We start from the raw sequence: 15,040 nt of genomic DNA, 5'->3' as shown, positions 1-15,040 counted from the left end.
GCCAGGAACAGGGTTGGGAAACACTGTTTTAATGGATATATTTACAATTGTATCAAACAGAAACAAAGCACAAGCATTTGCTTGACCAGCCACAGTGGAAGCACATTGCAAAATTATTTATTTACCTCCAACACATCACACAATGCCATGTCTCTCTCTCATGCCAATTCCAGTTTCGCCCAGGAACTCAAATCTCACGCACGTGTGATCTTGCGTTATTTCCTTATCACTTCTCACGTGTGTTTGGTTGTGAATTGTAAATTGCGGACAAGACAGAGTTGTCGGTGATTCTTCCTATTGTAAAGCCATGCAATGTGTAACCCCCTGTCGTTGATTCATCGTGCAGTGTGCACACAGCAGCAACTGAATGCTACCCCAGGTAGTCGTCCAGTGTGAAAAGAATAATGATCTGAAGAGTTTGAAAATCGTGCAATGTGAACTCTGCATTAGTGTAAATAGCCTTTGCCAACAATACCAATAGACACTTCGCTCTCACATATACTCTATACCATTAAACCACATTTATGTCAAGAAGATGCCAGACTGAAATGTATCACTTTGATGATAGTTCAGAAGACACTGCAAATGGAAAGTATTTGATAACCTTAAATATTTTCAGCGTCATCTTAATCTTTTGAAGCAGTCATTTTTGTTCACATCTTAGGTCAAAGTAACAAACACAGGAAACTCTGGAGATTAGCAATCCAACTAAACAGCAATGAGAACAGACAAATAACATGCAAACTGAGGAATATATAAACTTACACAAGTTGACTGAAGGAGAAAACATGAGGGTTAATCAATCAAACAATGGGTAACTATGACAACAAAGGAGAAGCAGGATTATAAGGAATAAAGGCACACGGGAAAACAAACATTAACTTAACAAATATGAATATCAAGACTTTTATGCAAACAACATACTGGGCTCGTCAGCATTTATTTATTTATTTGTAAAACCACTGATACATATTCACATTTTCTAATTAACTGCACTCTTCTCTGGAGATCTAGAATGATTTCAGCTCTCAACCCCTGAGGCTATTAATTAAAGCATACAGACTCAACGTACGCAGCCACTCATACTATCTGCCTTATCTTCACTGAGGAAATATAACAGACAATTTGATACATATATTATGTTTAATGAAATGAAATCTCACTGTAGGCTTTTAATTAGCACACAGTCATGTTCTCTGACTATGTATTTACTTATAACAGAACCATTTTTGCAGCCTGTAAAGATATTTGGTCTCTACAAAACATATGAAAAAAAAGAAAAAGATTGTGAACAGTAATTTGTGAAAACTGTCCACACTTTAAATAGCATGTGGACTATAAATAGTAGGGCTGTAGTCAAGTCCACCTATGTCGAGTCCAAGACAAAGACCAGGACGACCTAGTTCAAAGAGCTTTGAGTCCAAGTCAAGAGCGAGTCCAACTGAGACCGTCAAGACAGAAGAAGAAAGAAGAATCCTCTTCAGGACCACGTACTTAACTATCTATTCTAAGATAATCATTGTATCATTATTACGCAATCAAAAAGCATGTGTGCATATTAAAGTGTGCATATTAGCTGCCTGGTTGTTGTTTTTTTTAAATCCACCACAGGTTTAGAATAATCTTTTTATGAATAAAGGCCAGTATCACAAGGAAATAGAGCAGACAGCATTAGTGGCTGCTGTCACTTTAAAACCAGCAGCTGCTGACAGAGATGCGGATCTCACAGGGGCGCAACTACCCAGTGTTAGAGGGGTATGCAGCAACAATTTTGGCGCCCCCATTTGTTTCCATGATAAACCAGCCTTATGGCATAAGTAATGTTTTCCAGATTCTAGTCATGTATTGTGCATACCTTATATTAAGCCTACCAGTTGTTATTTTTCTGTAATACAATTGAGATATGTCATGCATGGGATTGGTACCATAGGGTTAACCATTTTGCATTAAGTTAGCAAACACTTGCCAGTCTGTTAACATTAATATTTGCAAGCCTCCAAGTTTGGTAGAAAATCTATGCATGATTCCATGGTAAAACCAGAGATATTGCATCAGTTGTTTTCCAGATTCTTGTGATTTATTGTACATGCTAACTTATATTTTTCAGTTTTCAGCTCAGCAACCTCGGTTTTGCATATTCTAAGCTAGCTAGCTACATATTCTGGCTGCTACATTCCCAGTGTTAGCAAACACTAGTCTGTTAACATGAATATTTGCAAGCCTCCTCCAAGCACAGACGTCACACTTTAAATCCTACCTGTTGCCTTTCACCATCCACTTATTTAGCTACTGTCGCATCCCTTGACATGCCATCTCCTTTTCCCTCTTTCTTTTTGTATTTTTAGCCCTGACAGCTTTTTTGCTTTATCCATCTTTTTCGAGTTTCAACGACAACTCACTCCTGTGCTGCTCACTCAGCGCTCCCGCGCCCCCGCCCGCTCGCGATATTACCCTTCTATGTCAAAATAAATTCTATGATGGAATCTTATGAGGGCGCCTGCGCCTACTCTAGCCTGTTAGTCCTCTAAAATGTATATAACTTTTTTATATTCAACTTATAAAACTTTTATATCAATTTATATAACTTATATAAATTAGATTATTTTTTTAACCATCACTTTGGCGCCCCCATGATGCGGCGCCCCTATGCGCATACCCACTTTTTGTGCCACTGGGATCTCACACGTGCCTCATTCCCTCACAACTCTTTACGTACATTTAAGACTAACTCATTTAAGACTGCTCTTGATGATACTTGACAAAACTGACATTTTGTGTGGGCATTAATGTGCGTGTTATTGTTCGTTCAAGCGCGAAAGAGAACTCGATTGTGGCACATTGTCTGTGCGCTGACTGGAGAAAAATGAATCGCATGTTAACGCGTTAACGTTAACAGCACTAATCTGAATATAAATAAATGCTGTTTCTAGAGTAGCAACATTAAATGATACAGCAGAAAAGTCACTAAATATTGTCTTTTTACTCACTAAGGTTTTATTGCACGTTCTTACAGTAACAAACTAATGTTCAGTAATGTTGTCAACTCGTTTCTTCAGGCTACACCACGACCCCTGTGTCTGTGTGTGTGTGTGTGTTCATTAGAGGGGCGACAGAGAGAGCAGGGGCTGCCGCTATGCTGCCCCACGGCCCATTTAATAGCAGGTTTTGGTGGCCATAGCTAAATAACATGTTCATATCGCAATGACACTGAAAATACGATTCATCTTTCAGCCCTACTTTCTAACTTCATAAAAAATACCTTAATGTAAAGGCTATCTTTTACGTTCGGATTGGAACATGCCTGCCGTTAGCTAAATGAAAATTATTGATGCCTCCGCAGAGCGCACACACGCGGAGCCAACCATAGGGCGGAGCCAGACACATACCAGACGACCAATGTCAATGTCCATTCTAGATGGATTGTGAATTAAACCAATATTGTTACCCGTTTTCTGAACAAGTGAACTCTTTTGTTAAGGAGAAAAAAAAACTGCTGCTGGACTCGGTCGAGACCAACTGAACATTTGGCAAGACCAATGACCAAGTCAGAGTCCAAATACCACCAACTCCGAGACAATAGAAAAACGTCTCGAGACCGGACTCGAGTACTATAGCACTAATAAATAGCATGACAAAATCTGTTAACATTTCCTGACATGAAACCTCACTTTACAATATTTCACATTCATACCTTCCCTGACCCAAAACAATTGACGTGAACATTTCAACATGTGATTATAGACAACAGTATTGTTCAAACAGGTGAACAAGAGTGAATTAAAAAAAAAGACTCAAAATAAATGTTTATTGGCAGTTGGTAATATGCAGGAGGTAGACAAAACAAAAAACAAAACTTAATTTAAATCAAAGTTATGTCATAAAAATATAAGGGCTGAATCATGTGTAATCCTATGTGTTGATTTGCTTTTCTACTTGCAGCATGAATGTCTCACACTCAGAGGTGTTTAATACTTGGTTTGTTTCAGGGGTCTCTACAAGGGCGGTTCACTTATATTTTGCTTTAAGGGCACATGGGAAGCCAGTTTCCATTCCTTCCGTGCAATTATTGTTTCATTCTGTTACATTAAATCTAGCTTCCTGTGTGAACAGCCACAATGCAGCATTGGGCTCAGACAAAGGATGTGTCCGAAATTACATACTTTTCTACTTTATAGTAGGTGAAAAACAGTGTGTGACAAAAGTAGTACATCCAAAGTCACGGTGTTCAAAAGATTAGACAAAAAGTATCCGGATGACCTGATGATTCTGGAGAGACTCTGAAGTGTGCATACAATGGACATTTTACTATCTCATAAGGCTACCCTGATGCTGTTAGGTCACATGATAATTCAACTTAGCCTCAGTCAATGGATGATTGAAAGAATCCAAAGCAGATTTATTGGAAACACAGGTGAGTATACAGGATAAGACAATGGATCCAGATCAAACAGGTATTGGTAAAGGTAATAATGGTAATGGCAGAGCAGAGCCTGGTGGAGCCAGTTGGAGTGGGAACATCAGTGTAGCCAAAGGGAAGGAAGAGCCCAGTGAAGTTGAAGGGGTGAAGGGATAAAGCATAGCTGGAGGACCAGAAATCCATGGCGCAACCAGGGTGATGACTGACCAAGGCGGAGTTGGAGGGACGAGGGAGCAAGGTGGAGTCTGAGAGATGACAGACCGAGGGGCTGAGGGACCATATAGCCAAGGTGGAGCTGATGGGTCGGAGGGCCGTGGTGATGGGATGACTGGGAAGCCCAAGGCAGATCTAAACGGCAGGGCAGAACTACAGAAGGGGGAGCCAAGGGACTGAAGGGAGACAGCAGAGGTGAGGCAGAGGAGGCACCTAATGGCAGCGAACGTGACTTGCAGATGGGCAGAGCCAATGGTGATGAAGGACACTTGAGGCTAGAGCTGCGTTCCAGTCCACTTTTAGACACGCACTTGCGAACTTCCCTAAGCACTTCCCCTCGGGGGAATCCCTGCCGCCATTTTGAAGTGCGTTCCACTTCGTGAAGTGGACGAGGGAAGTTTATATGGACAGACCCTCGTTCCCTCGATTTTGACAGAGGGAGCGAGTCTACTTCATATGTACACTTCAGGCAGTGCAATATACCACAATGCAACACAATTGTGACGTCACAATATCTCTCGCATGCATGCTCGCTCTAGAATACGGGATATTTTAACTCATTTTCGGTATAACTAGTCGATCACTAGTGGCTCAACAGGTAGATGTATAGATAAACTCATCTTTCAGCCATTTGACCGACCGGGTTGACACTTCAGCGTGAGAAATCGGGGGTTTGGCGTGAGAGCGTGTGAATTGGGTCAATTGCGTAAAGTCTCATGCTGAATGAGTGAGAGTTGACAGCCCTGTATCTTTGAGGCATTTAAGTTCACAGACTCAAATAAACTTATTCTTTGTAGTCAGGTCCGAATCTTCAAGATTGTGTAACCCTGTAGGCATTTTTGAGGAAAAGTTGTTATACCACATTTTTAGAAAGTTCAATGTCTCCTGAATAAGGATCCACCGTATAACATAATGGTCCCATTTTCTTGCAATTGTTATCGAAACAATTCATACTTTGCAGTCACGTGACTACCATGGATACCTGGCAGGCAAAAAACTCTGACAAAATGGCTACAAACAGTGGTCAGCCAGGGGAATTGCAGCCTTGCAAATTTCCAATACTACAATCAATTATATAGTGAGGCTATTTTGTTTCCATAGCACATTAACAAAACGTTTAATAAAACTAAGAAACTAAAAACAATACAATTACTAAATATTAATAATATCACTAAAATGACGAAATGATCCCGAGCTCCATATCATTTTAGTGATATTATTACTATTTAGTAATTGTATTGTTTTTAGTGTTATGTGTCATTAAACGTTTTGTTAATGTGCTAAGGAAACAAATAAGCAGTCTTTATTTCACGAACAGCACAACTCTGCCATCTGTGAAAATCAAAAGCAGCTTCAAAAAACTTGTTTAAAAAAAAAATTCATTCAGCAAAGGAGAGAAAGTACGTCCCAGTTTATGCTGTAGTGGAACAACTGCAGATGGAGCCACAGGTCCTCGAGCTACTTCCTGGTTTCCATGCTCTCACTGGGAGTGACTCAACTTCATACATTCCAGGACATTCAAAGAAGACATGCTGGGAAGTTTTCATAGAGTATTCACATCTACTAACGGGGCTTGGCGAAGGTCCTGAACTGAGTGACCACACCATTCAGAATGCAGGACTGTTTTTCTGCAAACTCTATGGTGTAAAGGATGCTGATAAAATCAATGAAGTTCAAGCAATCATGTTTGTCAAGGGCATGACAATAGAAAGACTGCCCCCAACCAGAGACGCTCTCTACTTCCACATTCAGCGCTCTCACTTCCAGGCTTTGGTCTGGCGGCAGGCCCACTTGCAGCAGCCAGTTCTGCCACCCCCTGAAACCATGGGATGGAAGACAGAGGGGAATTCCCTTATTCCTCAACTCATGTCACTACCCACAGTTCCAGATGCCTGTGAGGAGTTAATCAACTGTGCCTGCACCACAGGGTGCAAGACAGCCCGATGCGGCTGCAAGCCTAATCCATGCATTGCATCTTACAAATGCAGAACGTCCAATGATACTTGTATGAACAAATAACTTTTGGAATATCTGCGATCACGGTATTGTTGCTTGATTTTGTTGAAATTTCAGAGTTCCAGCAGCCATTTAAACATTAAAAACTTTCCCTTTTATGTTAATGTTGTCTTTTCATTGTTTACATGTTTAAATAGTCTGAGAATGCAGAGTTTAGTTCTAATGTTTAATGTTTAAACTGCAATAAATGCATTAAAAAATGTTTTTTCTTTTGGCAGCCATTTTGTTTTTATTGTTTATGCCAAAACAGTGATTTTTACAACTTGTTATACGGCAGAAATGGATTCAGCACCTAAAAATCATATAGAAACAACACTTGAAGTACCTTTCCTCAAAAATGCCTACTGCATCTTATCCAGGGCTATTTATCTATTTTGGGACTCGACTATTGCTAATGGCAGAGTTATTCTTTGAATCACTAATGATGAATGAATGGTATTGTAGCAAGGAACATCATTTCTTTGGTTTGGGAAGGATATATAAAATGAACCTGGGAGCTGACAGCACTCTCAACTCTGAATTGGATCAGGTTTGGGTTTATTATTCCACAACTCTTTTGCATAAAAGAAAGGTATTAATGCTGACACTGTAATGAAACCGTCTCCTTACACAAGCTCTTTTGGAATGTCATTGGTGCACTGAAAGCACAGAGATAACATTCCTTCCATAATGTGAAGTGGCATACGTCTCACATGATACACTATCTGGAGGACTTGTGATGTTTCAGACAAGCGGGTGGAATGTGATTTTAGTTTCACATATGGGTGGGTTTGATAGAGTCTGCTGGAATGAAAAGCATTGGTCTTTCATCACTGTTGGACAAGTCTCGTTCACTTCCATTTATAATGAGTCTGTTCAAAAGTCCATCCATTTCACTGTTCAAAGCACCATGTATTTGCTCTCTTTTTAGTTATTGCATTGTGTTTTACGCATATTTTTTGTAATGTATTTGCAATGTCCGATTAGAAAGATCTCTTTACATGTATTTAAAAAATATTTAAATTAATTTCATTTACTTCAAGAAACAATAGTTTAAGTGAGTCTAAATGACCACGTGACAGAGATCTAAGTGATTGGATTAACTTTTTTCTCATGGCATATGATAAAACTCCATATGGTTGAGTTGGTCCATACAATTTCCATATGGTTGAGACATATCTAGAGGCCAGAATATTTTAGTTTTGCACATCACTTACATTTGCTTCAGAAACTGAAAATAAGGCAACACTTATTTTGATGGTCCCCTTTAGACATTCTATTAACTATAAGTAAATTTGCAATTCAATTTCAACTACCAATAATTTGAGTATTAATAGACTGTCTGCTTAATATCTATATTTTGATAATCCCTCAACAGAGACTCCACTATAAGTAACTTTGCAGGTACATCTACATATTCTACTAACCCTATCCTTATCAGTCTACTTGTGCTCAACTAATAATTTATTGAGAGTTAGTTGACATGGAGGTGCAACATTACTTAGTCAACATCAATTCTAAAGGGAATCATCAAAATAAAGAGTAACCGAAAATAAATTTCAGTTTCACTTTTTTTTAAGGGTTTACTGTATAATTGTCCGAATATTTATTTCTTTGTGGTTGACGTGTGCTGTCTTGTCCTGCCCTTTTCATTGATTTGCATCAATATTTTGATATTACATTTCATTTTACTATAAAATTACACTGCATGTTGTCATTAAAAGCGCAGTAAATGGCTGTGTCAACTCACACATGAAGAAATCATTTACATATAAGGCCTTAAAGGCAAAGCAGCAAATAAGGGCTCATTCAACGAAAAGAAATCTCACTAAATAACACTTGATGAGAGCCATTCATACAGGACATAAACCCAGCTGGGCAAAGTGCAACAGAACAGTTGAATGAACAGGTAAAAGAAGCGTTTTATCTTGACATGCATCTTAAAAATGCAGCACTCATGGCATAAGATGCTGAAGAACAGAAAGATGCGACACGGCAGCCAGACATCAGTTTGCGTGTGTACAGCACAATCACCAACAATTAAAAAACATTTTAATTATTGAGATTCAGAAAATGAATTCTACTTAGGCTACCTGAGACAGATTGACAAATATAGTGATAGACTTCAAAAACCAGTTTCTTGCCATTATTCATAGCTTTACTAATCTACCATAATAATGTAATGTTTTTGAATTAACTTAAAATTTGTTTTTCTCTGCAAATATTGATTTAATTATTATTATTTTTATTAATTTGATAATTTGGATAATTCATAATTTAATCACAGCCCAACAATATATTAATTAATTAATTTTCCTAATAAAAGGCCTTAAAAAGTATTAAAATGTCTTAAATTCAGATTCGATGGGTCTTAAAGTAAATCTCAAAAAGGTTATGGGGTTTAAAACTTCTTTAATTTTATTGAATGGGCCTCTGGTAATTTAAAACAGAAATTTAAATACATATCGAAATCAAAAACAATGATTTCCTTCCTTAGTTTCCTATTGCAAGTGGAGGAAGTTGATTATTATGTAACCTGAGTGAAGTATAACCTCATAATCCAAATGCTGATGAGTTTCTCCAGCGCCTTGAGCATCTCCTCTTACGGCCTAAGGGGGTAAAAAGATTGGAAAGATTAGAAGTTTGGAGAAATATCGGGTAGGTGAAACGGATGAAGTCATGTTAAATTGAAAACATTTTGTTTTTGGCAATCTGGAAATGTTGGATGTGTATAGAAATCCAACCTGATTTTTTTTTTTCCCACTTCAGCCTACTTCCTGATGCAGGAGGCAGCATACTCAGCTTTATTTGAGCTGCTGGGCTATCAAATACCCTTTCTTTTGCTCGCATACTGCATCCCACAAACAAAATGGTGAACATAATTGCGTAATGAATCTTAAAGTACTCTGCCAAGCGTTAACTAGCTCTTAGTACAAGCAAGTTACAACGTGATTACAGCGCATTTCATTTCAGCCATAATAACATTTCATTACCACACAATCCCAAATCAAAACCTCAGTTTACATGAGCGATGATGCTGCCACCCCAAAGAAATAACAGACATAAAGAAAGCCGTGCTCACGTTCTAGATAGCATTTGAGAGTCTGCAATATGTCCCCTGATGTGAGGGCACAAAATTCCTTTTGACAGCTATGAAATACAGTAAACCCTCGCCCGCTGCGAGCAAGTATTTATCTATAAAGCCTCACATTTTGATGCCACGAATGTTTAAAAGTGATGACAAGCTTTCTTTTTTTATACCTCGAACAAAATATAATTTCATGCTGGATTAACTGTATTGACCAGCTGAAGGGCAAAATAATTTATGTGCATGCGTCTCCGGGTAGTAAGATCTCCAATTAGGTCATCTCTATTTGTGTTGGGTGCGAGTGTGAATGGGACATTTCTTTTGGTCCCCATGAGGAAAACAGCTTATAAATCATACTAAATGATGAAAATTAAATTTTGAAAATGTAAAAATGTAGAAAGTTGTGATTAGGGGTATGGTTAGAGTTTGGGGATAGGATATACAGTTTATAGAGTATGAAAACCCAACGTGTGTGTGTGCGTATTAGAATGATGGATACATTGTCATGATCCGGCCTTCTTGTCCTTAATTTCGCCTAGTCTTGAGGCTGGATCATGACAGACCCGTGTTTTGTGTACAAGCACATGGCCTTTTGTTTGGGCCATGTGCTTGTGTTGTCTCGTTATGTAACTCCGCCCCCTTGTTACCCTCGTCTTGTCATTATTGTCTAGTCAGTTTCACCTGTCTTCGTCATTAGTGTTCCCTATTTAATCCACTTGTGTTTGCTGTCTTGTGCTGGTTCATTGTTTGATGTTGTATCTAACCGTGAGTAACCTGTTGAAAGACTTGTCAAGAAAGAAGTTTTTGATCCTATCTTAGCTGTTAGTTTACTTTCTGAGTATTAGTCTAGTATTGTCTTTTCTGTCTTGTTTTGCCCCATCGTGGGTTTTTGTTTTCTGTTTTTGTTGTTAATAAACCCTGTGTGTATCATTTGCTGTCTGCGATTTGGGTTCATCCTTCATCCACATAACAGAATGAACGAGCCAAGAAAGAACCCAGTAGACAGCATGTCCTCCCGGCTCCGGCTACAACCGGAACAATGGTGGTTGTCGGCTCCCACCGATGGAGAGAGGGTCAACTGTCCAGCCCCGTCCCAGAGTGGGTGGATCCTGAAGAATTATGCCCGACTCTGGGATCGTTTCTCCCAGGAGGATCCGCAGACTTCTTCCTCGGGATTTCCACCCTCTGCCTGTCTGCCTGTGAACCCAGAGGGTTGTGTTTTGGCCGTTGTTTCACGGGGGAACCAGGCCAGTCCCGCCGCGACTCTTGAGACACCTTCCACGTCCATAAATCTTCATGGTAAGCGTGGAAGGCACCCGTCGTGGGAGTCAGCATCGGAGACTTCCTGCCCGGAATCCTCCTCACCTGCTGTGAATTTCCCAGTTTCTGTCACGGTTCCTGCTTCACCTCCCTCTCCGGTCCCCAGTCTGGCCACATTCTCCACTCCGCGACCCAGGAAGAAGAGGAGGAAGGGAGCTTCTGGTTCTCCATCTCTACCTCCTCCTGAGTCCGCGATGGATCTCCAACCGCCCGCTGAAGTCAAGAGCGCTGTTCCTGGCTCCGCTGCTGTAAGCGCGGTTTTAGTCTTTGCAACAAGAGACATAGTTCTACAACCTGCTGCAGAAAGCGCTGTTTCCCAGTCGGCGTTGGGGAGATCGATTCCAGAGACTTGTACTGTGAATGTCGTCTCTGAGTCTTCAGTCATGTCAGCTGAAGAGAAAGCAGCGGCCGATTCCGCTGCAAAGGCTGTGATACAGTCCATATCAGCCCATCAGGAGATGCCAGTCGTCATCGCTGCCAGAACCCTGTCCGAATATCTTTCCCGTCTTGTCAGAATTCTAGATGTCCCAGTCAGTCCTGCCTTATCCCCAGTCCCTGTTCCAGATGCTCCAGAGAGCAACGTTCCCAGTCCAGTTATTGTAAGCACTGATCCCAAGTCTGCTACACAGCACCATTCTCAAGCCAGCCGCTGAGAGCGCAGCACCCACGCCGGCCGGCCACTGAGAGCGCAGCACCCACGCCGGCCGCAGTTGGTGCTGTTTCCGAGTCTGCAACATTCAACGCCTCTCTAGAGTCTGAGGTGAGGAGTGTCGCTTCTTGGGGAAGCTTTGACTCTGATACGGCCTCTATGAACTCTGTTCCAGTTCCCGGTCTACAGCCGCCTGGTACACCACCTGTCTCGTGCCCTGTTCTTTTCCCTGCTGTTTCCCCAGTCCGGATTCCTGTTCTGCCGCCCTCCGTGTCGGTATCTGTTGCTGCGCCCCCTTCTGCAGTACCCCCGTGTGTTGCCCCGGTCAACCGTCACCATTATGCCCCGAACTGTTTCCCCCAAGACCTCTCCTCATGTGTCCCCGTCCAAGTCTGCCCGGATTCCTCGTCCTCAGCCCTCGTCCCAGAAATCCAGGACCCCCAGCCCACCTATCCACCCTGGACTATCCCCCATGAACTCTGCGTTTCCTCTGCCACCCCTTCCGTGTTTATTATTTCTGATTTGTCATCCAAGCCCTGTTGTTTTTCGTGTTTGCCACTACTGTTATTTGTCATGTTTTGTTGGTTTGTGTCAATGTCACAGTCAGTCTTGTCTCGCGTCTGATATCCTCTTGAGGAGCGTCTGGAAGCTGCTCCTTAAGTGGGGGGTTCTGTCATGATCCGGCCTTCTTGTCCTTGATTTCCCCTAGTCTTGAGGCTGGATCATGACAGACCCATGTTTTGTGTACAAGCACATGGCCTTGTGCTTGTGTTGTCTCGTTATGTAACTCCGCCCCCTTGTTACCCTCGTCTTGTCATTTATTGTCTAGTCAGTTTCACCTGTCTTCGTCATTAGTGTTCCCTATTTAATCCCCTTGTGTTTGCTGTCTTATGCTGGTTCATCGTTTCATTGTGATACATTGTTTGATGTTGTATCTAACCGTGAGTAACCTGTTGAAAGCCTTGTCAAGAAAGAAGTTTTTGATCCTGTCTGAGCTGTTAGTTTACTTTCTGAGTATTAGTCTAGTATTGTCTTTTCTGTCTTGTTTTGCCCCATCGTGGGTTTTGTTTTCTGTTTTTGTTGTTAATAAACCCTGTGTGTATCATTTGCTGTCTGCGATTGGGTTCATCCACATAACAAACATGAAATGTTAAAGTGTAAATTGCAGGTTAAATTTTTCAGGAAGATAATGCAATGTGCTTATTAAACAAAGATAAGAACCGCCCACCATTGTTTTGTATTTTTTTTATACCAAAATGCTGAATATAATATGAAAAGTTGGTACTTTTTACAGTAGTTTTAAGCACTCCATCTCCCTTCCACTAGGCTGGGCGTGATGTCATTAAAAGGGACTCCAAACCTACAGTTACAGTTAGTCTAACGGCAAGTAGGCTAGCAGTTAAATGGAGGAGACCTAACTCAGTAAGCAAAAATGGTGTTGATGATTGAAATAACCCAATCGTAAACATACTCGTGTGTGCTGGCTATGAGATTACCCTGATTCTGCCTGAAATGAGTGTAAACTATTCGCAAAACAAACGGGTTCAGGCAACATGCGTCAAAACCAGGATGCTGCGTGAGGCACGCCAGTTTAATTGATTATTTGTTGATAATTTTTTACTTTTCACACAGTTTTAAAAATAAAAAACAGACAGTACAGTAAACAGTACTCATAACTAGAGATCGACCGATTCATCGGTTTTGCCGATTAATCGGCACCGATAGTTGATTGGTGTAACTATCGTTATCGATAAAAATCTGCACCGATAGTTTGTCCGGGTTGCGTCCATTGCTGGAGCGGCTGAGAAGTGTGCGGAGTCCTTACACAGTACGAGAGCACTGAGAAGAGACTGCTGGCATTATACAGAGCGAGAGCTGACAAATAACAAACCATCACTGGCTGAGTTGTTTACGTTAGCACATGAGGCTTCGCGCAGCAAGGCGAGAAAACGCAGCACAGAGAGTGCTGACACTTCAGACGCACATTTAAAACACCGACAGCGAAACGGTATGAATACATAACACTAAAGTATATTGCCATATCATTATAAAGTATTTAATTTGTTGACTAGATGCTGCATCAGCAGAGAAAGAACAAAAGTATGTTTGCCGTCGAGGCTGAGAGGACTCTAACCTTAGTTCCTCAGTCAAGTGGTTTAAATAATGTAACAAAAACACACGCAGACCTGACCCAAATGTTTTATGTTGCAATTGTTACCATCTATTTGCATTATTTTATATCCAGCTGGTCACTTTTATGCATTCATTAGGCGACGAAGTTGCATATTTAAAACTAGTGACGTGATTGCTTTCTCAACATTGATATGTTCATGTAAGTTAGCCGACAGAAACATAAACAACTCAGAAACGCGTTCGATTTAAGTTCTTTTTTTTATCACTACAATACATCTTGTTATTTTGATTAGATAATCATCAAGTGTTATAAAACAGAAGCAATAAAGTGAGAGACCATACATAGGCTATATTACGTATACGTAATATAGGTCTTTATTTAATTTTAATGGCCATCTTTAAGAATGACTCTTTGGAATTATATGAAATGGTAACACTTTACCATTAAGTAAGATCACATTTTAAGCAATAATTAAGGTTAAGAAAAGTAGTAGAAGTATTATTCATTGTTAGTTTGTTAATTTCAACATTTACTAATGCATTTGAAATGGAGTTTTAATACTTATTTTATCTATTTTTACCTTAGTTAATGTTCTATGAACTAACATGAATGATAAAGGTTCAATTGTATTGCTCATATTAATACATGCAGTAAAAACGTATATTGCATAATTCATATAGTTCATGAAAGCTAGCTAATACATCCTTGTTAACAAATGCGACTTGCAAAGTGTTACCTATGAAATTTACGTGATTCTAGGTTATAGCTAATGAAACTTGTAATATTTTAATGTTTAAATTATTTTCTATATAGAGTTCATTCTGTAGAACTTCTTATTTTAATATATTCATATTTATATATTTATTTAAATTAGCATATTTCAGTTCAGCACTTTTTTACTTGTGAGTGTTATGTTTGTTTTTAATCCAGTATCCATTTTTAAAAATATTTTATCGGTTATCTGCATTTATGGTCAAACATAAATATTGGTATCGTAAAATCCCCTATCGGTCGACCTCTACTCATAACTTCAAATTTTATTATAATTGTATTTCATATAATATACAATAATGTAATTTTTACTTTATATCTACGTTATATCAAATGTGATAATTGCTAGTACATTTAAAATATCAAAATATGCTCCCCATACACATTTTAAATGAAATAACGATGTCATAATATTGTGAGACTTACACCATTATGGAAACAATAGAGAATGAA

This window comes from Siphateles boraxobius, unplaced genomic scaffold (assembly GCF_051911475.1).
Source record: "Siphateles boraxobius isolate OS27281-9 unplaced genomic scaffold, OSU_SipBor_1 2, whole genome shotgun sequence".
NCBI lineage: Eukaryota > Metazoa > Chordata > Actinopteri > Cypriniformes > Leuciscidae > Siphateles > Siphateles boraxobius.
Note: the sequence above shows the minus strand (reverse complement) of the source record.